The following is a 23,526-nucleotide window of genomic DNA, read 5'->3' as shown; positions in this document are numbered from 1 at the left end:
GTACCAATACAATTGTAGCCTTTGAATAATTCCCCAAAGTTTTAAAACTTTTCTTTATTCAACAATTACTTTTTGAATGCCTGTTATTTGCAGATCTTCCTACTAGGCTTTGGAGATGCATCAGTACACTTCTCTTCCTTTAAGGAAACTCGAGTGGCGTGGAGAAGGATCACCTTCCTTACAGATGTAGAGAAAATTGTTTTGGAAGGTGATGATGCGTTTTGCAATTCAGTGTTATACTTGGGGTAACCATTGAATTGTCCCTATTTAGCTACCCTCCAGGAAATCTAGAAAATTGCAGGAAATCAATAAAATGTTGAATAATATTTTAATAATAATAATAATAATAATAATAATAATAATGAAAATATTGAACTTCTATCAACTATTCCACATAAAAAGTTCATTGAGTAATGACTATTGTGTGGGTCGCTTTGCTACGCAAGAATATTTCAGAGGTTTCACTATGTGCCATGCACTGTGGTGGATGTTCTCTAGTGGGTGAGATGGGCAAGAGGCGATGCAGTTTCATAGTTTGGCAAGGGTTCTAATGAGCACAGTGCTAGTGCTGACCTGACACCCAGCCATGAGCCAAAATTTACCCTATCATGCAGACAGATTTTTTGAAGAAGGTGACATTTAACCTGAGATATGATAAAAAGATAAAAAATAGTAAGATTCAGTTTTTGTGCTTGAGGTTATTCTGGTACACCAAGGAAAAGGATGCAAGCCAAACCCAACAGTAGATGCAATAATACTTTTAGGTATAAAGTACAAATAAGAAGAGTATGGAAAAGTAATGAGACCTGATAGGGTGGAAAGCCTTGTAATAAATCAAGATAATGAATCTTTCCCAAGATCATAAGATCAAGGTCATTTTAGGTAGAAAAAGCAACAAGAACAAAGGTACCCAGGTTAAAATCTATGATATCAGACACTCATGCCTTTCACTTTATCCCAAGGTGTGCTCACTTTTACTCATTGTATCCTATAATTTCTCATTAGAAAAAAAAAGTTCTGGGGCGCCTGGGTGGCTCAGTCGGTTAAGCGTCTGACTTTGGCTAAGGTCGTGATCTCACGGTCCGTGAGTTCGAGCCCCGCGTCAGGCTCTGTGCTGACAGCTCAGAGCCTGGAGCCTGTTTCACATTATGTGTCTCCCTCTCTCTGATCCTCCCCCGTTCATGCTCTCTCTGTCTCAAAAATAAATAAACGTTAAAAAAAATTTTTTTTAAAAGAAAAAAAAGTTCTGATATGCCTTCAAACACAGAATAGTTATCAAATATATATGTAACCATTATAGTAATGCAAATATAAAATAACAGATGTAAAATTACCTTCAAGTGACACAGTGCTCAAGTAGTTCTGGTTTGGTCATTGCTGTAAAAATGATAGTGACACAATTATTCAAATGGTCTTTGGCATGGAATGTTGTTAGATATTTCCTGAAATCCTAAGTAACGTCTTCTAGATCTTTTTGTCTGCCCTTAAGATTAGATCATTCTGTCTGCCCTTTAAGACGTGGGTTCTTTATTTTAACATCGGTTGTCTCTGCCCCATATGCAGTGCTTGCCTAAGTATCCAGCGATCTGACATTGAACTTGTTTGTGTGTTCTGGAAGGAGCACTAGTACCCATACTGGTTGTATGAGTGAAAGTCATGAGTGAAAGTATGAGGAGGTCAATTTCGGCCCAACATATGGAAGAACTTCCTAACTTGCCTGCAACAGACTGAGAAAAATGTGTTTAAATAAATTTTGTTTACATAGTTTTACATAAAACTAAATTCATTTGATACATAAGATACTCCTTTATTCTATGATGATATCTTTTCAATTTCTCTGGTACTAGAATCTTCTCCCTTTTATGAATTACACTGTGACCGAGTTATAGTCGTTGTTTTCAGTGTCCTTGGCAACATAAAACACATTATGTGAAGTTTCATAGGCCCAAACTTTCATAAAGCCTAAGAATTCCAGTTTTTCTAACTGTCAACCTCTGCTCCAACTGTCAAATTATGTTACATTTTTCAAGTTATCTTGTTAAAAGATAAGAAGAAAAAGTTCATTTGAATAATACCAGAAGTTTTGCATTTTAACTTTCTGCCTTATTTGGATATTCTGTCTTTCCTAAGAGGACGCTGAGGGAATGCGCTAATATGTTAGGATAAATCAGGAGACCTAGAATCAAATCCCCAGCTGTGCAACTAACTAGAGGTATTTGTTTATTCTACTTCTTAGTTTTATGGTCTGAAAAACAAAGTAGTAAGATTCAGTAATAAAATTCAATTTAAAAAATGTATCTATAAATAAGGAGTATATATATGTGTGTGTGTGTGTGTATTTGTACATATATAAATATATATATACGTATATATATACGCATACACATATACCTACACATACACACATATACAACATTGGATTTTGTGGGAAATGTATCATTTTTGCTAATAATAGAGCATCTTTCTATCTTTGTTTGAAACTGAAAAGTTTATGGAGGATTAACACTTCAGAGAGTAAGTTTATTTGGAAAATATCCCCCGATACTTGGAAATTTAAAGAACATATAGGAATATTGCCAATATTGAAAAGGTGAAAAGAAATTGGACTATAAGCTATGATTGGAAATTTTTTATGAGCACAAATTTGTTGATGGGCTAATAAGCATTTACATTTGCTGATCTTATAGTTAGCGGCCTAATTAGTCAATTTGTACATGCAAATGAAATCGTTTGCGTGTAAATACACGCAGGTGCAAATCTGCATGAGTGGTACTAGGGCATCTTTTGAAACTTCGTCATGATCCTTCATTTTTCCATGCTTGAAAAATCAGGTTTTCAAAAATAGTTCCAGAAACAAAAAGTAAAATCTATATGGGCAAGATCATGTTAAAATCACGCCTGTTTCCAGGTCTTCTAAAGCTGTTGTCTTGCAACGAGGTTCCCAACTAATGAATAATTAGTTTGGAAACTATTAACACTTATTTTTCAACTTGAAGTCTCAAAAATTGGGGGTAGGAGAGGGCCTAAGAGACCCAAAATCAAAAACCTAAGAAAATGATGAAATGTGGGGGATGCCTGGGTTGCTCAGTTCGTTAAGTGTCCCCTTTCAGCTCAGGTCATGATACCATGGTTCTTGACTTCAGGCCCCCCACGTCGACTCTCTGCTGTCAGCACAGAGCCCACTTCAGATCCTCTGTCTCCCTCTCTTTCTGCCCCTCCCCCACTCACATGCACTCTCTTTTCCTCAAAAATAAATAAAAACATTAAATAAAAGAAAATCATTGAATGCAGTGAGAAATCCAATTTGCATTTTCTAGATTTCTTAGAACTTTGCTGTTGTTGTAGTATGCTAACTTGTTAAGCTAGCTATTACAAATCACTCAGTGGTCGCTGTTAGGAAAACTTAAGAGAGAATGTTAAAGGGGGCTCCTGGTGGCTCAGTTGGGTTAAGCACCTGACTTTGGCCTAGGTCACCATCTCGCAGTTTGTGAGTTTGGGCCCCATGTCAGGCTCTGTGCTGACAGTTCAGAGCCTGGAGCCTGCTTTGCATTTTGTGTCTCCCTGTCTCTCTCTGCCCCTTCTCTGCTCATTTTCTGTCGCTCTCAAAAATAAAAACATTAAGAAATAAATAAATAAAATAAAATAAAATAAAATAAAATAAAATAAAAGAGAATGTAAAGTATATACCATAGGATTTGGTACTTACAATAATATCCAATGGTTGTATGGGACTTTGAAGCTTACAAAAACACTTTTTTACATAGATTATTGTGCTTGATCCTACAACACTCCCATAAATCTAACCCCCATTTTAGAGTTGAGAAAACTGAAACTTAGCAAAATAAAATTAATGCTGTGATTTCACAAGTACAAAGTTACATAACAAGATTTCAAACCTACTCTGTTTTAAATATTCAGCTTTTTCTTTTTCTTAATTTTTTTTTAACGTTTATTTATTTTTGAGACAGAGAGAGACAGAGCGTGAACAGGGGAGGGGCAGAGGGAGAGGGAGACACAGAATCTGAAACAGGCTCCAGGCTCTGAGCGGTCAGCACAGAGCCTGACGTGGGGCTCGAACTCATGGACCGCGAGATCATGACCTGAGCCGAAGTCGGACGCTTAACCGACTGAGCCACCCAGGCGCCCCAATATTCAGCCTTTTCAATAACACTACATTGCTCTGCTTCTGTTGTTTGCTCTTGGGTTTGCATACTAATTTCTGTGACCTTCTTCCCCTCACGACATTACAAATTCCTAATCTCAAAGAGCATGGTTTATACTTTGCCATTTCTGCATGGTGCTCAGCACAGTTTTGTACATAAAACTAGACACCACCTCCCCACTACAGACACACATATTTGTTGATTGTTTATGGCCAGGATGGTAGAGATCTGGTGGCTAGGCAGTGAAGTTTAATTCATAAATTGACTTTCATGAAGTTTGGTGTTGGAGCTCAGCTTTTACCAGTGACCTCATGCCCCCAGGGAATGCATGGGAAACAAAGGCCTGCCCTAGAACTTGGTGAGGGAGGGCTGGCGGGGGTGGCACCAGATAGGCATTTTGGCAATGCAGAATATACTTCAGAAATCATAAGGCAGTTTCATTTCTGTGACAGATATCATCTTGTTAATAAGACTGGCATGTTTTTGAAAATAGAAATTATGGAAGTTAACCACTGAAAAACTCCAGAGTAATCTCATACATAACAGATTTTCATCCACAAACGAACATGTGATTCTCCTATTGGAAAAGGGCCTGACCCACTTCCTTTTCTCTACTCTGAAGGAATTCTTCACTCTTTGTTGATCAGCTGTGATTGTCCCACTACTTTCACCCCAACTCCTGATTTTCTTCTGATGTTCAAGATTGCATGACTAGTTTAGGTTGTTTAAGAAACTGTTTGTGGAGGGAATAAATATTCTCAGAGCTTGCTAATAAAGCTATTTTCGTTGTACGGCTTTACCAAATGCCTCTGCAGAGTATAGAATGAGGGAGTAGCATCAAAACCTGGCTCCAGATTCCCATCGCAAGCATACCACTGGGATGGGAGGTGCCATGATTTCCTTACATGTACAATCAGGATTTTATGAGAACATCTGTCTAAATTCTGGGCATTTTCACTTCATCATTCAGGGACCTGAGAGAGTTCCCACTGGAGGCAAGTGACAGGTTAAGTTGGGAATTGTGTCCTGTCTTTAGGACCCTTGTGGTTTCTTTCCTTAGCACATTTTAAAGCCCCCAGGGGTGGAGCTTTGCTCCCGGATATCCAGTCTATTTGCCATTGAGCTTAGTTAGAGGGATTTATAGTGAGACATTTTATTTACCCACCTGACACTAAAGCAATGTTATGCTAGGAAACTGCCAGTAAAAAAAATAATGATAATGGCAGCAGGTATTGTGTTCTGATACTTATTATACTCCAGACACTGTGGTAAGTACATATTATTTAATTCTCATAGCAGCCATAATACAGGTAGGGAAACATAAGTTTAAAGGTTTAAATAACTTTTCAGGATATATATGGTAGACACAGAATCATGCTCAGACCCGCCTAACTCAAAAGCCAGTGCTCCAACCACTAGACAGTTGTGACACTGAGTTTTGTTAGAAAGCCTTGTTTGAGGGGAAGAAATCTATTTATTTGGAAAAAAAATAATTCTGCTTTTAATATTCAGCACACTTTTCTATCCAGCAGGTACAGCCCAGAAGAGTTTTTAAAAGAGAGAGGGGAAGATTTGAATAAGCAAAGGTCTTTTGGTCCTCAGGCCAGAAATGCTGCCTCCTGTCTCCCCTTCCACAGTATTCTGACAGATCTCCGCACCCCCTTTCTTTGTATTTCAGCAGCCTCCAGATGCTGCTGGTCATAGCTCTGCACTTGTTACCCTCTGTCCCCAGAGTGCACACCCATGTTCTTGACAATGAGAGTTACTGCGGATTCTTTGGAGTCTAGTTCCGACCTCATCTCCTCTGGGCAGTCTCCACTGACCACTCCGAGCGGGTGACAAGTGCCCCCTCCAGGACTCTTTTCGTCTCTCTTATGCACACTTGTCATTGCATTTATCACACCGTGTGGTCACCTCTTCCCTCTTTATCTCTCATATATCCCTAACCAAAATGCACAGGGGCCGTGTCAAGTTTTATTCCTCTTTCTATCTCTGCTGCACAATCTGAAAATATAGGTGCTTCACAAATGTGTATAGAGTTGACTTGAAAACTGTTCTATACTAAAACCATGAGCTACTTCAACAGCATTGCAAGATGAATGAGGTTAGTATCTTGATAGCAGTGCATTGTGCTTTGTTCATCTTCAGTTGTAAGTGTATTAAAGATGAAAGATGTGCTTGTACTACTGCACATGTTTCTGGAAGTAGCCCAGAAAGAAGGAATAAGATATCTAGCCCACAGCTCACCATTACAGAGGCCTTCGGGTTGGGAACTGTTTCTAAGAATAACAGCAGCATTTGATTGATGCAAAAATCACCCGTTTCCCTATGTGTTGTCGTTAAGAATTGTGGGTGTGTGGCTTTTTATTTTTTATTTTTTTTGCAACATGCAAAGGATTTAATGCTGCAAGATGATGTATGATTTGTAGTGGTTCAGCTGGATAGGCACTGTTTGCTTCAACTACTATGAACTTATTTGTTCATCAATCATTTTAACACTGTGCTACAAACCAGGAAATAGGTGGTTTAAAAAGAATAATACCTTGGCAGAATCTGCTCAGAGCCCTCTGATGTTTGTAAATCCTCGACTACCTACTTTGCAGATTGTCTTGAAGAGAAAGTTCACAGAATTTGGAATTCCAGAATTTGGATATTTAGTGCAAGACAGGGGCTAGTTACTTCAAAATTTGAGGAAATTCTTGCCTGTAAATGAGAAATTCTCAATTATATTCTTTCCCTATTTGCCCTTATCTTTGCAACCCTTTTTTTAGAGACGACAGGAGTCACAGAAAACAAGTTTGAGTTCAGAAATATAGGGAGAACTGCTAACATTGCCAGCAAGTGTTGGTAGAGTTTGTGCACTTTACCGCCCTCAGTGACATTGGGCAATTACCATCACTTCTTGGAATCTCTGTCCACAGTTGTAATTTGGGGCTAATATGTGTCCTGATTATATCTCAATGAAAAATGAGTTTCTGAGGAGTGTGACCTTGAGGTCCTAAACAGGTTGCAAATTTAACTTTTGACACTTGAGATTTGAGACCTTTGCTCCCAGGCTCTTCAGAATGAACCAGAAGAGCCTGAGAAGAATGCTTATCTCCCCCCGAGTCAAAGTGAAGAAGTGTATGCAAACCCATTTGCAATTCACACATATTTAAAAAGCATGGAACTGAAACACAAGGCAGAGTGATTATATTAAAAAAGAGTTGATTCCATAAAAATTTTAGGATTGCTTGTTCTAGCTTCGAGAAGAATGCTGGTGCAATTTTGATTGGGATTGCATTGAATGTGTAGATAGCTTTGGGTAGTATTGACATTTTGACAATATTTATTCTTCCAACCCATGAGCACGGAATGTTTTTCCATTTCTTTATATCTTCTTCAATTTCCTTCATAAGCTTTCTATAGTTTTCAGCATACAGATCTTTTACATCTTTGGTTAGATTTATTCCTAGGTATTTTATGCTTCTTGGTGCAATTGTGAATGGATCCACAAAAGGCCCTGAATAGCCAAAGTAATTTTGAAGAAGAAGGCCAAAGCGGGAGGCATCACAATCCCAGACCTTAGCCTCTACTACAAAGCTGTAATCATCAAGACAGCATGGTACCTGCACAAAAAGACACATAGACCAATGGAATAGAATAGAAACCCCAGAACTAGACCCACAGACGTATGACCAACTAATCTTTGACAAAGCAGGAAAGAATATCCAATGGAAGAAAGACAGTCTCTTTAACAAATGGTGCTGGGAGAACTGGACAGCAACATGCAGAAGGTTGAAACTAGACCACTTTCTCACACCATTCACAAAAATAAACTCAAAATGGATAAAGGACCTGAATGTGAGACAGGAAACCATCAAAACCCTAGAGGAGAAAGCAGGAAAAGACCTCAGCCGTAGCAATCTCTTACTTGACACATCCCCAAAGGCAAGGAATTAAATGCAAAAATGAACTACTGGGACCTTATGAAGATAAAAAACTTCTGCACAGCAAAGGAAACAACCAACAAAACTAAAAGGCAACCAACGGAATGGGAAAAGATATTTGCAAATGACATATCGGACAAAGGGCTAGTATCCAAAATCTATAAAGAACTCACCAAACTCCACACCCGAAAAACAAATAACCCAGTGAAGAAATGGGCAGAACACATGAATAGACACTTCTCTAAAGAAGACATCTGGATGGCCAACAGGCACATGAAAAGATGGTCAACGTCGCTCCTTATCAGGGAAATACAAATCAAAACCACACTCAGATATCACCTCACGCCAGTCAGAGTGGCCAAAATGAACAAATCAGGAGACTATAGATGCTGGAGAGGATGTGGAGAAATGGGAACCCTCTTGCACTGTTGGTGGGAATGCAAATTGGTGCAGCCGCTCTGGAAAACAGTGTGGAGGTTCCTCAAAAAATTAAAAATAGACCTACCTATGACCCAGCAATAGCACTGCTAGGAATTTATCCAAGGGATACAGGAGTACTGATGCATAGGGGCACTTGTACCCCAATGTTTATAGCAGCACTCTCAACAATAGCCAAATTATGGAAAGAGCCTAAATGTCCATCAACTGATGAATGGATAAAGAAATGGTGGTTTATATACACAATGGAGTACTACGTGGCAATGAGAAAGAATGAAATATGGCCCTTTGTAGCAACGTGGATGGAAGTGGAGAGTGTGATGCTAAGTGAAATAAGCCATACAGAGAAAGACAGATACCATATGTTTTCACTCTTATGTGAATCCTGAGAAACTTAACAGAAACCCATGGGGGAGGGGAAGGAAAAAAAAAGAGGTTAGAGTGGGAGAGAGCCAAAGCATAAGAGACTCTTAAAAACTGAGAACAAACTGAGGGTTGATGGGGGGTGGGAGGGAGGGGAGGGTGGGTGATGGGTATTGAGGAGGGCACCTTTTGGGATGAGCACTGGGTGTTGTATGGAAACCAATTTGACAATAAACTTCATATATTGGAAAAAAAATAAAAATAAAAATAAATTAATTAATTAATTAATTAAAAATATAATAAAAAAATAAAAAGTAAATAAAAAGGAGTTGATTTAAAACTATGCCCCAAGTTAGGTGGTTTTCTTTGGTTCAATACTTTCAGCTTAAGTGAAACTTAGCTTGATTACCCCTATTATTGGATATCTCCAAATGAAAGGCTGCCAAAGGCCACACACTTAAGTCATGGGATGTCACAGCATGTAGCCATCAATTTACAATTGCCCACTAAGGGCCCATGACTTGAAGGCACAGCATTTATTACTTAGGTCAGTAACAGTTCAGTGGCCTGTGCTGACTCTGACTCTTGTTGGACCACTCCCCCCTTCTGACCCACAGCTACCCAGGTGGTTGGCCCCATTCTGCTCCCTGCCGCCCCCCCACCCTTGCACAGCCAGGATGTGTTCAGGCTTTTTGTCAAACTGCCTTTCATGGTAGCTTTAGAGCATCTCTTTGTCCCACCCTCTGCTCCATTCATTCATGGCAGCTGGTCATCTCTCCTGACTCTCTTTGAATGCTTTAGAGAATAAAAAAGGAAGGAAGAAAACCAAACGTGATGAGAATTAGCTAAGTACGAAAGTAAAAATAAAAATCGTATACAGGGATCATATTTCCTGAAACAAAAATTGTATTTGTGATCTGACATTAGGATAGAATATTTAAAATCCAAACTAGCTTAGAAGACTAGCACACATGGTTTTCTTATTGGTTACAATTATTGTAAGATGTCAGTATATTTTTTAAAGATAGTAGCAAAAACTAGAATGATTTGAAAAAACTGTATGCCTCATTGTCAGAAAGAATTAATGCAACAGGTAGGGAATCAGACTTGCTGACTCAAGTTTTGTTCTAACAAATTCATTTATTCATTTATTGATTGATTCATTCCACAAACAGATGTTGGGTATTTACCACATGCCAGGGACTGATGGAATGAGGGTTAAAACTTAAGGTGAATTTTAGAAAATAAAAGATTACATCTTTTGCATCCTGAATTTATGACTGGGGTATATACAAGCACAACACAAGCACAATATTAACCTTGCCAGGTTTCCTTAAAACTGCTCAAAGGCTCATAGCAAGTCATGAGAAAAAGAACCTCTCCACAATTTGTTAAAGCTAGATACCTAAACTTAGTAGATGCAACTGAAAACTGGACAATTCAACACATAGAACGGTACATGAAGTTCAATGCTTGCTTTCGTGTAACACACACACACACACACACACACACACACACACACACACTGCTGATTAGAGTAGATATAGATATGAAACTTAATGTGTCACCTAGTTGTATCAACAAACTTGTATTCCAACCTTGACGTTCCACTGCTCCTCATCACTGACCCTAAGCTTTAGCAAAGCTTAACTACTGAACATCCATAATTTCATGCCTCTATGATTTACTTGCTAATCTTATTCCCCACCTTATTCCTTTGATCACCTAGCTCAATGTTGTCTCCTTTGAGATGTCTCCTTGGCCTCTTCACAGTTTCTTTACTTGGCATTCTATAACACTTTACCTGTCCTCCTATAACAATGACCTTGTTTCCTTTTGAATTTTAATCATGTTGTATCTAAGTTCCACATTTTCAGGATGTTAGCCATCATTAATTAAATAAGTCCTTGTTTCTACCTCAAAGAGTCCAAGTGAGAAGTGGCTCTGTCACAAACCCGTGCTGGCAGTTTGGAACGTCTGACAAATTACACTGTGGGACTCAAATTTGAAATCTCTGTGTGTAAGTGATTTTTGTATTTCTCTTCCCATTAGCATCCATGTGGGCAGAGGGAGAGACAGAGAATCTTGAGCAGGCTTCATGCTCAGCACAGAGCCTGACATGGGGCTGGATCCCACAACCCGGGGATAACGACCTGAGCAGAAATCAAGAGTCGGACACTCAACTGACTGAGTCACCCAGGCGCCCCTGGATGGATTTTTTTAAAAGGTAATTTATTAAAAGACTGTAAGAAAACTTACAGAATCCCATGGAAGACTGAAGAACCAGGCATAAAACAGAGACCCGAAACTACTACAGATTTCATTGCTAGGGGAAGACAATCTCACTCAGAATCCACCACAGGGTGAGTCAACTCCAGTAATTTATTTCTTTTTTGTATTATTCTGTTCAGGATTCTAAGTCTTGGGAGAGAGGCTGTCTGGTCAGTCTTAGTTCACCTGTCTGCCTCTGGCTGTTCTCAGAGATGGGGGGCACTCATAGGAGGCCCTTCAGCATCTGTTGCGAGAGGGCTAGACACATTGATTTACCATCTTGCTAAGATTGCATGCAAAGAAAAGTAATGCCTCTCTCAAAAAACAAGGTACTATTAGATGCTGCGTGGCTCCAAATAGCTAATATCTGGAAAGATAGCCCATCTGGTTGAGGGGTTCTCTAAGGTTCCCCTGAGTGAATTTCCAGTATGCCACATAGTATATATTTTAACTCAGTAAATCCCAAATATGCTTTCCAAATTTGGTGAAAACTATCCATAAGAAAGCTAATATTGATTTTTTAAATGAAATATTTTTAAAAGAGACTTTGTGTCTGATTCATCTTTGTGTCACTCTTAGCGTCTAATAGACCTTTGCACAGAATTGAGGCCTAAAAGATATTAATAGGTGAAATGTAGACATGACACACTTAATTTTCAGAATTGAACATCTCTATGTGTATGATTACTATATGAATGAGTGATACATGTTCACATATGTTAAATACCTGTATGATCATGCAAATAAGGTTTGATTTATAGCACCGGGATCCTGTCAGTGATGATAAGGAATAGGTTACATTGTTAGCTGTTACCTATTTACAGGCTTTTATTATTCCATGGAAGAAGTAAGTTGCTCCCTAAGCAATCCATTTTTCTCTCTGAGAATATTTTGTTGTTTTCTCCTCCTTGACTCTTTAGCGAAGGGACCAAGTCTTATTTGTCTTGACTTCTGAGGCCCTAGCGAGCACTCAACAAATGTCTCATGGATAAATTATCACAATTTAATATTTGCTTTGGTAATGAGGGCTAAAACCCCTTGTTAAGATGTGAAGCCAGAATAATTATACACTAGTGAGAACCTAGTTTTGGTGACAGATGACCGGGGTCATGGGGAGAGGGGAAGGCTGAGCTCTTGGGGTTGGTCCCACATCAGCCCTTAGTGCAGACTGTTCTACCAACACTTGCAAGCTGACAAGAAGAGAGGAAGCGGACGATGGAACAAGAAGATGAGTCATGATCCATGACAGGCAGAGAAGGATATGGCCTCTCTGAAAGACAAGGGATCCCTCCTTGCCTAGTGAGCAGGGAAGCTTGACCAGAAGGTAGGTGGCTAAGACAGTTGACGTGTTCTGTTCTTCCAGACTGATGTTTCAATGAGTGGAATAATAACTACGCATGTATTTTCTCTAAAAATCTGTCAGCAACTCTACTTTCACTGTCCTTTCCTCGTGTAATGTCTTTACAATGTTGCACCTGACAGCAGTGTGCAGTAGAAGTAGGAATGTGTGGAGAATGGTGCCAAGGGATATGTCTCAACTTTTATTAAAATCTTTAATTATCAACAGCTTGATATCTGACTGGCTCTGATTTATTCCAGGTTGTGAGTGCTTGTTTGCATGACTGTCACATAGCATTTTTCTTGACAGTTATAACTATGCTAGAATTATTGTGCTCTGAGTATCTGGAGGATGGATGGTGTGCTTTATTTATCTCGGTATCTCCAAGCTCTAGGACAGCTACTTGTAACTATAAATTCTCAACAAATATTTGTTGTTTAATACATATAACAAAACAGAGGAGGAAAAAAGGGGGAAAGGAACATTGCCATTGTGATAGCCCTTTAATACACTCTTTGATGGCTTCCAAGAGCTCTCCCGTCCACTGAGGGCTTCTGCTGAATTTAAGGATTCCTGAAAACAAAGTCGACCTTATTGTAGTTCACCTGAGAAATCCCTTGAGACATCTTTAATCAAGCAAAATTTTCACTCCTTCCCTAGAGGTCTGTGTCTTTCTCAGACTGAGCCTTCTGGGACAGGTTATGTTAGCAATCTTGAGGCTAGAAAGTCCTCCCATGATTCCCATTCCCATCCAAAGTGTTAGAAGCCCCTTTGAGCATCCCTCCTTTCCCATAATCTCACTCCCTCCCAGACTGCTGGGTGAACACTTTCACCTGGGTCAAGATCATATTGCCCATTGCCCTACCTCTCCCTTCTTTTTCTCTTCATTTCCTTCCTTTTCTGCCTCCTAAGCTTTCCTGTTGTGCTTTGGAATATTTAATGTGGTAAGCCAAATCTTTGATATGCTTCGCTTCTTTATTGGAAACCATTTGCACCTCTTGCCTTGACTGACACCTGACAGATACTGGATATGAACCTTGAAGACACTGGATATGAACTGGCCCTTTCAAGTGGATTTGGCTTATTATTCCAACCGCACATAGATTTGGGCTAAGATTTAACCTCAGCAACTTTTTATACTCCATGCCATTTTTGGATCGTGAGTGCTTCATCTTCATGTAAAAGCTGTGACTCCTTGAAGCCTGTACCTCTACTGGTAGCTGTCAACTCTTGACATCTATCTATACTTGATGGTCCTTATTTTACTTGTGTTTTAAAAGTAGCACTTGACATTGTTGTCCACTCCCTCCTTCTTCCTCTGGCCTCTAGCACTTCCAACATAGTACAATCTATTTATGGTCCTACTCTACCTGCTGTTCATAAATTCTGAACTGTAGGCTTTTTTTTCTCTGCCCATCCCTGACATTTATGCATTTCACAGTGTGGGTGACCTGGGGACATGCTTCCCAGGTCCCTCTACAGGAAGGGACTTTCTACCATAACTGCTTAGAGTATAGACAAGGCTGCCTCCAGCTCAGCCTGTTGTGACTTCAGCTGCAAAGAGGGCTTTCATGGAAGGTCCACACTGTTCCCAGGACACATATCCAATGGCTAGCTGATAAAGGCAGAGCATAAAGGCCTCATTATTTGGGCCAAATATAGGACAACTCTGACAGGTCATTCCATCTGGAGAGAGCCTCTTAGGGGTGGCATTGCAGCTCACCTTCTCCCTCTGCCTAATCCTGCTTCCTCCACACCCTTTCTGTAGGTGTGGATCCCAGGTGCACTCCAATAAACACCCTGAACACAAAACTCTGTCAGAGGCTGCTCCCTGAGAAACTCAAAGTCTAGCATACATGGCTCCATTCTTTACCTCCTGTCTTGTCACACTGCATGATTTCCCTTGTTGATCTCATCCAGTGTGCCAACATCACTCACCTTCTGTACACCAAAGTCTGTCTTTTGTGTAGACATCCATTGTGAACTCTGGGTGTGAATGTGCAAGCTTTTCCTTTACACTTCCACTTGGATGGTCCATGAACATCTCAGACTCAAGGAAGCCAAGACTGAGCTCATCTTAAACCACTCCAACACCCTTCCCCCAGCCTGCCATCGTCTATGCTGATTCCTACTGTTACTGAGAGAAGCTGTCTGGTAAAATAATTCTCACTGGGCTGTAAGGAATTGTTTGAGCACAGGGAATAGAGGAACGATATTAATAAAGAAGGAATAATAAGCAAAGAATTCTACTTTGTAATTGTGCTTCCCAGATCTCCCTTACAATTACTACTCAGTACTAGACTTATGGTAACATTTATCCTATCCTGATGCTAAAGTAAATAGATTTTGCAGTTTACTGTTAGTATCATGAAACTAAGAAGCTATTAATTACTTTTCTTATGTTCATAAAATATAAGTGTCATATTTTTGACCCTCTTCAGATAGATTCCCAGTAGAAAGAAAGAAAGAAAGAAAGAAAGAAAGAAAGAAAGAGAAAAAGGAAGGAAGAAAGAAAGAGAAAGAGGATAACACAGGAACTCTATATAAATAATTTCTAACTGAAATAATTTATTCTTTCTTTGAGTCTTCATGATGCCTATTCTCTAGTTCTTTAGGTATGTATCTATATATCTATATCTATATCTGTACCTGTATCTATATCTATACCTATATCTATCTATATCTGTGGAGAACAGGGATGATTTCCTTCAGGTTGGATCACTTGGGTAGTAGCATAATGCTTCATAAGTAAATTTGCAGTACATGCTTGTTGGTGATATTATGGTCTCCTCATCGGCCATGCCCAAGGAACTGCTACTAAATGCAATGGTAGCAAATTATGCCAGGTCTTCTGGGCTTTGACTCCTCAACAGGCTCAAATCCATTATAAATTTTTTTGGGGGGAAATGGATAACTGCCATAGTTTGGTAAAATGTTTAATCACTGTAACATTTAAATCCTTCCTACTGTCATTGCTAGCCAAAGACGCACGTTCTGAGAAAGTTCTGCCTTTGTGTAGATTCACCCACATTTTTCAACTGTTCTACCTTATGACACTTGTACCTGGTGGCACTTGTGTCCTGGAAAATAATATAAATAAAGACACACACAACAAACTGCAGTTTGTTACCATGACCTCAGCAACCACACATGGTTGGGCTGTATCAAGAGTACAGCAGCAGTCCTCTGTGATGCCAGTAAAATGAAGAGTTGCTCTAGAACCTGATAATATGGAAAACAAATCCCCTGGACAACAGTGAAAAACAGTTGGAATTTAATACTTACCTAAGAAAACTGCCAAAATCTGCACCCATATGGAGGTTCTTTCTCCTTGGAACCCTCCTATCTTAGCAAGTCCTCCAAAATGACCAATAACTGTCCTCTTCCAGCCCAACCCTTGAAGAGAGGGTCTGTCTGTCTCATGGCTTCCCTCTGCCAACCGCAGTATATATCTTGTCAAATTCTCTCCTATGGCAAGTGTCTATTTTTTAAAAGTTTAAATTTTGTTGGCCCTTAAAGCAGTCTTATAGGCATGAATGATTATAATTTTTACCATTTAGTAGCTGAAAAAATACAGATAAACAAAATGCCCTTTATTTTAATCTCACCACTCTCAGACACCTGCTATCTTGAAGTATTCTAATTAAACTTTCATCATCTTTGTGCTTAAAGGAAAAGTCCTATTCCCAATGTAGGCGGTTTGCATTTATAAGTTCTGACAAGTTGCTTGGTACCAGACAGCCAAAAGTGATGAATAGTCTCAGCAGATTAAAATGTAAATTTGATTGAAGAAAACAACCTACAAAAATTTATGCTTCTGTATAATCTATGTGATTAAATGTTACTTGTTTCAAAGCTAATGTTTCTGACACTTTCAATTACAGCTTTTGGAAGTTTTATTCCACATCATTTAATCTATTTTAAATAACTCTCCCTTTTAGATTCACACACAGTGATGCATGTTTAGCATCAATCTCCAATGCAAATTTGGAAATAATCTCTGTCCAGTCTACAACAAAATTTGTTTTATATGGAGATTACAGGGTTTAAAAGCTGAACCTTCAATCCTTTTTCTTATAACTAAGAAAATATTGGGTCTCAGCATAACTAGTGTTGTCCTCTTTTAAAAATTGTGTTTAAAAATTAGAAAACACATAACATAAAATTTACTATCTTAACCACTTTTAAGTGTATGGCTTATTACTGCTAGGTGCTTTCACATTATTGTGCAACAGATCTCTATAACTTTTTTATCTTATAAAAGTGAATTTCTATATCCATTCAACAAAAGGTCCCCATTTTCCTCTTCCCCTGCCCCCGGAGATCACCATTCTTCTTTTGGTTTCTTTGATTTTGACTACTTTAGATACACCATATAAGTGAAATTATACAATATTTGTTTTTTTTGTGACTGACTTATTTCACTTAGCATAATGTCCTCAAGATTCATGAGAGGGTTTATAGCATAAGGCGGGATTTCTTTCTTCTCTTAAGGCTGAATAATATTATGCTGTATGTATATATCTTTTTATTTATTCATTCATCTGTCAATGGACATTTGGGTTGCTTCTATCTCTTGGTTATTGTGAGTAGTGCTGTAATGAACATGCATGTGCAAGCCTGTCTTCAAGATCCTGCTTTCAGTTCCTTTGGCTATATAACCAGAAGTGGGATTGCTAAATCATATGATAATTGTATTTTAACTTTTGGGGGAACCTCCATACTGTTTTCCATAGAGGCTGCACCATTTTTTTAAATATAATTTATTGTCAAGTTAGCTAATATACACTGTATACAGTGTGCTCTTGGCTTCAGGAGTAGATTCATCACTTACATACAACACCCAGTGCTCATCCCAACAAGTACCTTCCTCAATGCCCATCACCCATTTTCCCCCTCTCCCCCACCCCCCATCAACCCTCAGTTTGTTCTCTGTATTCGAGAGTCTCATGGTTTGCCTCCCTTCCTTCCCTCGTGGTCTTCTGTTAAGTTTCTCAAATTCCACATATGAGTGAAAACACATGATATCTGTCTTTCTCTGACTGACTTATTTCCCTTAGCATAATACCCTCCAGTTCCATTCATGTTGTTGCAAATGGCAAGATTTCATTCTTTCTCTTTTCCGGGTAGTAATCCATTGTATGTAGTAATCCATTGTTGATAGCGCTGCTATCATGTGCCCCTATGAATCAGCACTCCTATATCCTTTGGATAAATTCCTAGTAGTGCTCTTGCTGGGTCGTAGGGTAATTCTAGTTTTAATTTTTTGAGGAAGCTCCACACTGTTTTCCAGAGTGGCTGCACCAGTTTCCATTCCCGCCAACAGTGCAAGAGGGTTCCTGTTTCTCCACATCCTCTCCAACATTTGTTGTTTCCTGAGTTGCTAATTTTAGCCACTCTGACCGGTGTGAGGTGGTATTTCAGTGTGGCTTTAATTTGTATTTCTCTGATGATGAGTGAAGTTGAGCATCTTTCCATGTGTCTGTTGGCCATCTGGATGTCTTCTTTGGAAAAGTGCCTATTCGTGTCTTCTGCCCATTTCTTTACTGGATTATTTGCTTTTTGGGTGTTGAGTTTGATAAGTTCTGTATAGATTTTGGATACTAATCCTTTATCCAATATGTCGTTTGCAAATATTGTTCCTCATTCTGTCAGTTGCTTTTTAGTTTTGTTGATTGTTTCCTTTGCTTGGGTTATACCATTTTAAATTTCCACCAAACTATTGTCCTTTTTATGACAGATGATATTAACTAAATATTGAGTGATGTTAGTAATTATTAAATACTAATAAAATGCCAATAATACAAGATTACTGGACTATCATATAACTGAGCTTTCAGTAGTCTGCATTAGTTTCAAGCAGTAAATTTAGTAATGTGCCATTTTGCTGCTGCCTAGTTTTTGTTTTGTTTTGATTCAGGGTTTTGGATTGTCAGAACACTACTCTACCACAAATTGATCTAATGTAATCCAAGGAAAATTGTAATCCAAGGAAATAAGGGAAACTGCCATTTCCAGGTGGTTTCCTCAATCTAAGGAAAATCAGACAAGAGGTTCTGGGGTGAGGTTGACTGATGATACCCCATGAAGTGAGCCATGGAAAAAGCATGTAGTGTTTTTGCTTCCCATTTCAGGTCAGAGGGCTAAAATAGGAAATCAAAAGATTTTCAGGATTCAAGCAAAGGCTAAAGTAGAGGAAAACTAGAACAGCAGTGACTGTGGCAGCCTGATTTTCTCTGCTGAGCTTCAAAACCTCTCTGAGAAAGGTCAGGAAGACAGGCTGTAAACTCGTGGAGGACAAGAACTGTTTCCGTCATACTCACTGCTGAACACACTCATTTGGCACATGAATATGGGTGCTGACCCACCAAGGCACTGAGCTTGGCACCAGGACCAAAATGACAAACAAAAACTAAACCCTATCCTGAACTTCTAGATCCCACAACGGTATCTAGTGTTCAAATGGATACCCTCAGGAAGCATTTGTTGACACATTGATTGAATGACTAAATCAAGGTTACAGAATGAGGGAAACAAATAGGAACCGTACCACAGAGACCAGAGGAGGTCATTTAGAATATTTTCTACCTAACAGTTGTTTAGCCTCACCTTGTAAAAACCTAACACCAATGCTTCAGTGGAAGCTTCTATTTGATTAAAAAAAAAAAGTCTCTGGCAACTAAACAGTCCCAGCCTTGAGGTTCTGGTCTCCGATGCAATGAGGATATGAATAGAGTGGGGCTATCTCTTCTTTGTGGTTTCCACGTTGCTTGATTTTCCATTCTCTGCTAGATTCTCTACTAGAGGCGGTGTGTGTAGTGGGTTGTGCCTTCACTGCATATGGCAGGTGTACTGCGTACTGTAGCTAATTTTAAAATGCACAACTGCCTTAAAGAATGCCAGAGGTACAAGTGTACTGCCTCAGGACACATCAGATAGAATCATAAACACACCATCCCAGAGCAGCACCAAGCCTGGCCTTCTGCCTGAAGTCCTCTGGTGACTGCACTCACATGTGAAAGGGACATGGGGATTGGTTTCCTTAGAAATACTTAGAACTCCTGGGGCGCCTGGGTGGCTCAGTAGGTTAAGCGTCTGACTTTGGCTCAGGTCACGATCTCCTGGTTTGTGAGTTTGAGCCCCACATCAGGCTCTGTGCTGCCCGCCCAGAGCCTGGAGCCTGCTTCGGATTCTGTGTCTCCCTCTCTCTCTACCCCTTCCCTGCTCACACTCTGTTTCTGTCTCTCTCAAAAATAAATAAATATTTTAAAAATTGTTAAAAAAAAGAAACACTTAGAACTCCTTAGTTATTCTAATAGTAATTTATGTATAAAGAATTGTAAAACATAAGTCCTTGGTCAGGCATCTTACAAAAGCATATTTTGTTACTAATGAAGAGATTGTGAATAAGCATGTGTAAATCCATCAACAATACTAAAAAAATAAGTTTTAAAAGTCCCTGTTTTGGTAGGGTAAACAGATAAAATATAGTCTCTGGTTAAACATAAATTTCAAATAAATGGTAAGAAATGTTTTGGTATAGACTGCTTAGGATTCTCTCTCTCCCTCTCTCTCTCTCTCTCTCTGCCCTCCCCGCCCAACCCTGCTGGCACACTTGCACTCTTTCTCTGTCTCTCTCGCTCTCTTTGTCTCTCTCAAAAATAAATAAATAAATAGACTTAAAAAAAAAAGACTAAATAATATAGGTCAAAATGGAAAAACCAGAAATTCTAGAGATCCCCCTCCCGTTGGGAATTCTATCAGAACAAGGGCAGTGTTCTCCCTGTTCATGACCACTGCATCTTTAACGTATTACTCAACATGCAGTCAGCACGCGATAAACAACTGTTGAAGGTTGAAGGAAAGGCATGGTGACTATCATAAAAGACCTATATGCAGTTACTTTGACAAATTTTATCTTGGTGTTTTTTTTTCCATCTGTACATTTTTATTACAGTCCAAAATGAAAAGATGGGTAGAAAAGGGTAAGTATAACTCTTTTCTCCATTAATTACCCATGGTGTTTTAGAACAACACTGTGCCAGGGGTCAGATGACTTCTGGTGGGATGACCCTACCTCTGTCGTGATGTGACTTTGAACTAGTCAAAATCCAAGAATAACATCTAGCAAGAGTTTATTATAGATAGAAGTAATCTTAATAACAACATAAAATAATGAAATATACACACTACAATTAACAAAAGAAATATTAGTATGCTACCTTGTGCTTATACAGTACTCTAGCATTTACAAAATCCCTCCATTTATTATCACCCCATCTGCTCATCACAATAATGCCACAAGAAATAAGGAGCTCAGCCATCAAATAAAAAATATGTTAGCCTTGAGTCATCTAAAATAAAACATGGACATCTCCTAACAGCTTTTTAAAGGTATAATTTGCACACCGTACAATTCACCCATTTTATGTGTGAAATTCAATGGTTTTTAGTAAATTTACAGTTGTGAAACCACCAAAATCCAATTTTAGAACATTTTCATCACCCCCAAAACATCCCCTGTGCTCATTTGCAGGGAATAGAAAAATAACAGTGTTTTAGTATATATGTACGTCCCACATGTTTCATGAAGCATACTTACACCAACACATTTTTTAAGGTTTTCATGGAGAGAGAGAGAGAGAGAGTATGCGTGTCTGTGAGAATGGGGAAGGGGTGGAAAGAGAGAGAGAGAGAGAGAGAGAGAGAGAGAATCCCTAGCAGGCTCATGCTGTAAGCCCAGAGCCTGAACAGAGGCTCTATCTCACTAACCGAACCGTGAGATCATGAGCTGAGCTGAAATCCAGAGCCAGACGCTTAACCAACTGAGCCACCCACGCTCCCCATATATTATTTATTCATGCTTCTACACAGCTATTCTTTGGCCTAAAGGGTACATTACAACAGGGTTTTTTAATTACTAAAACAATTCATTCATTATTCCCCATGAATCCTGTTTATTGATAAAATTTAATTCTCAATTACATAAGAATTGTCAGTTATTGTTGAATGGGAAATCACTACTGAAGACTCCTCCAATCTCTTAAATTCACATATGCAGTTTCCCAGCACATTGTTGTTGTAAAACCTGTTATCCTTTCAATGTATCTGACTGAAAATAACCCCGAGGCATTGTGGGACTGGAGAAGTGCTGCATCAAGGGAATGCTATTTTATTCCTTACAACTCAGTGGGATGAATCAGAAAGCAGCGGCTTCCTGCAGTGTCCCAAACAGTTATTTAACATTCTCTGAGTGACAGTTAGACTTGGGATCTCTGAATTGATGTGATATGAAGTTAAAAGATCTCCAGTGGCAACTGACAAAACAATTATTATAATTTTCCTCCATGAGACAAAGGAGAAATCAAACTCCTGAAGGAGCTGAAAATTTCCCCCAAGTAGGCATTTATTATAATTATTATTTTTATTGCTACTCTTGGTATTCCTGGTAGTTAATGTTGTTACCATGGAGTTTAAAACCAACCGGTGGCACTGATTGGCATGAAGATGAATGTTCTTAATAAAGAACACACACAGAAAGAACGCTTTTCTTAAAGAGATCTGACTGGGGCAGAAGTTATTGCTTTTATGTTCTAATGCACTTTTAACTAATATGTTTTCCAATTGCTCTATAAATTAAAAGATTTCCTTAGTAATAAATGTATTCTTCTTCAGTACTCTTATTTTTCTTAGTTTCATTTTTTAAAATTTGAAATTAGTATTAATGCATGATATTTAGTGTTGGTATGTTCCAAGTATTGTTCAGGGTGGTATTTATCCTGCAGGAGCCCAGCAGTATTTGATGGAAGTAATTTGGAAGGCTATCTCACAAATTCCCCTGATATCTGTTACTTGGTATGATTTGGACAGAGACACATCATCCCTGTTTACTGTCAGTCAGGGCTTACCTTTAATTACAGTAGCCCGTAGGCATTTGTGGATTTACCATTTGCCATTATGGTTTTGACCTCAAAGGTTGATGACATGTAGAGATTTGCATACATTATGCCTGAGGCTGATGTATGGGAATATGTCACTTGGCTCTTGAGTGCACCTTGCATTGGCCTGGTGACCACATTTTTGGTTTGTTATTCTCCACTCTTGTGAAATGACAAACTTTTTTCCTTTGTGAAATAAAGAGACACCAAAGGAAAGCCAACTGCTGCTACTCCTGGACATGCAAGGAGAAAGAAAGTAAAGAAGTTTTATTTACAATTTATGTTTTGCATAAAGTAAAAAGTGACGTGTTGAGTTCGGTATTGGCTTAGTTCTGTCACAAAAACTACTGTCCACTAGTACACTGTACAATAAAAGAAAACAGAAAATAAATATGATACTCATTTTAGAAGGAGAAACATTTTAAACGCTATATGAATAACTTCAGTGCTGATTGGTCATTTCAATATTTCAGTTGTATTTCACTCTATTTTATGCTATAGTGGTATTCACACATTTGGATTTTTTGAACATATTTTGGTTAAATGTCATGACCCTACTCTACGTAATTTTGTAATGTGTTTAATTCTTGTTTTATTTTTCTTGCATGCATGTTTATTTAAATAAAAAGAATCATAAGGTAAAAGGGCTTAAACAATTCCTCAGAGGGTAGATCACCTAGGTAAAGAGATGCATTAGTGACACTTGTTGAGGGTGTAAGGAAGCAATAAGCAACTGTCTGCTGCAATACATTTTGCTTTTGATATTACACTATGAAGTTAAACTTTGGATACCTCAACAAATTTCTCAAAAGAACCATTCATTTTAGCTCAATAAACCCTGATGTATTTTTTTATTCCCCTCCCCCAGTCCCTTAGTTGTTCTCTTGGAGAGAATAAGAATCACTCAAAAGTGGTTGTGTCTATGCATATCTCTTGGTAGAAGGGAATCCTCAGTGAAACTAAGTTTAGTAAAGCTTGTCATAAAGCTCTTGTATTAGTTTCCTAGGGTTGTCGTATTACAAAATACCAAACCAACAATTGGGTGGCTTTAATAACAGGAATTTATTGTCTCACAGTTCTAGAGG

The sequence above is a fragment of the Panthera onca genome, chromosome A1 (genome assembly GCF_046562875.1).
Source record: "Panthera onca isolate mPanOnc1 chromosome A1, mPanOnc1 haplotype 2, whole genome shotgun sequence".
Lineage (NCBI taxonomy): Eukaryota > Metazoa > Chordata > Mammalia > Carnivora > Felidae > Panthera > Panthera onca.
The sequence above is the reverse complement of the archived record's forward strand: the minus strand, read 5'-3'. Positions refer to the sequence as shown.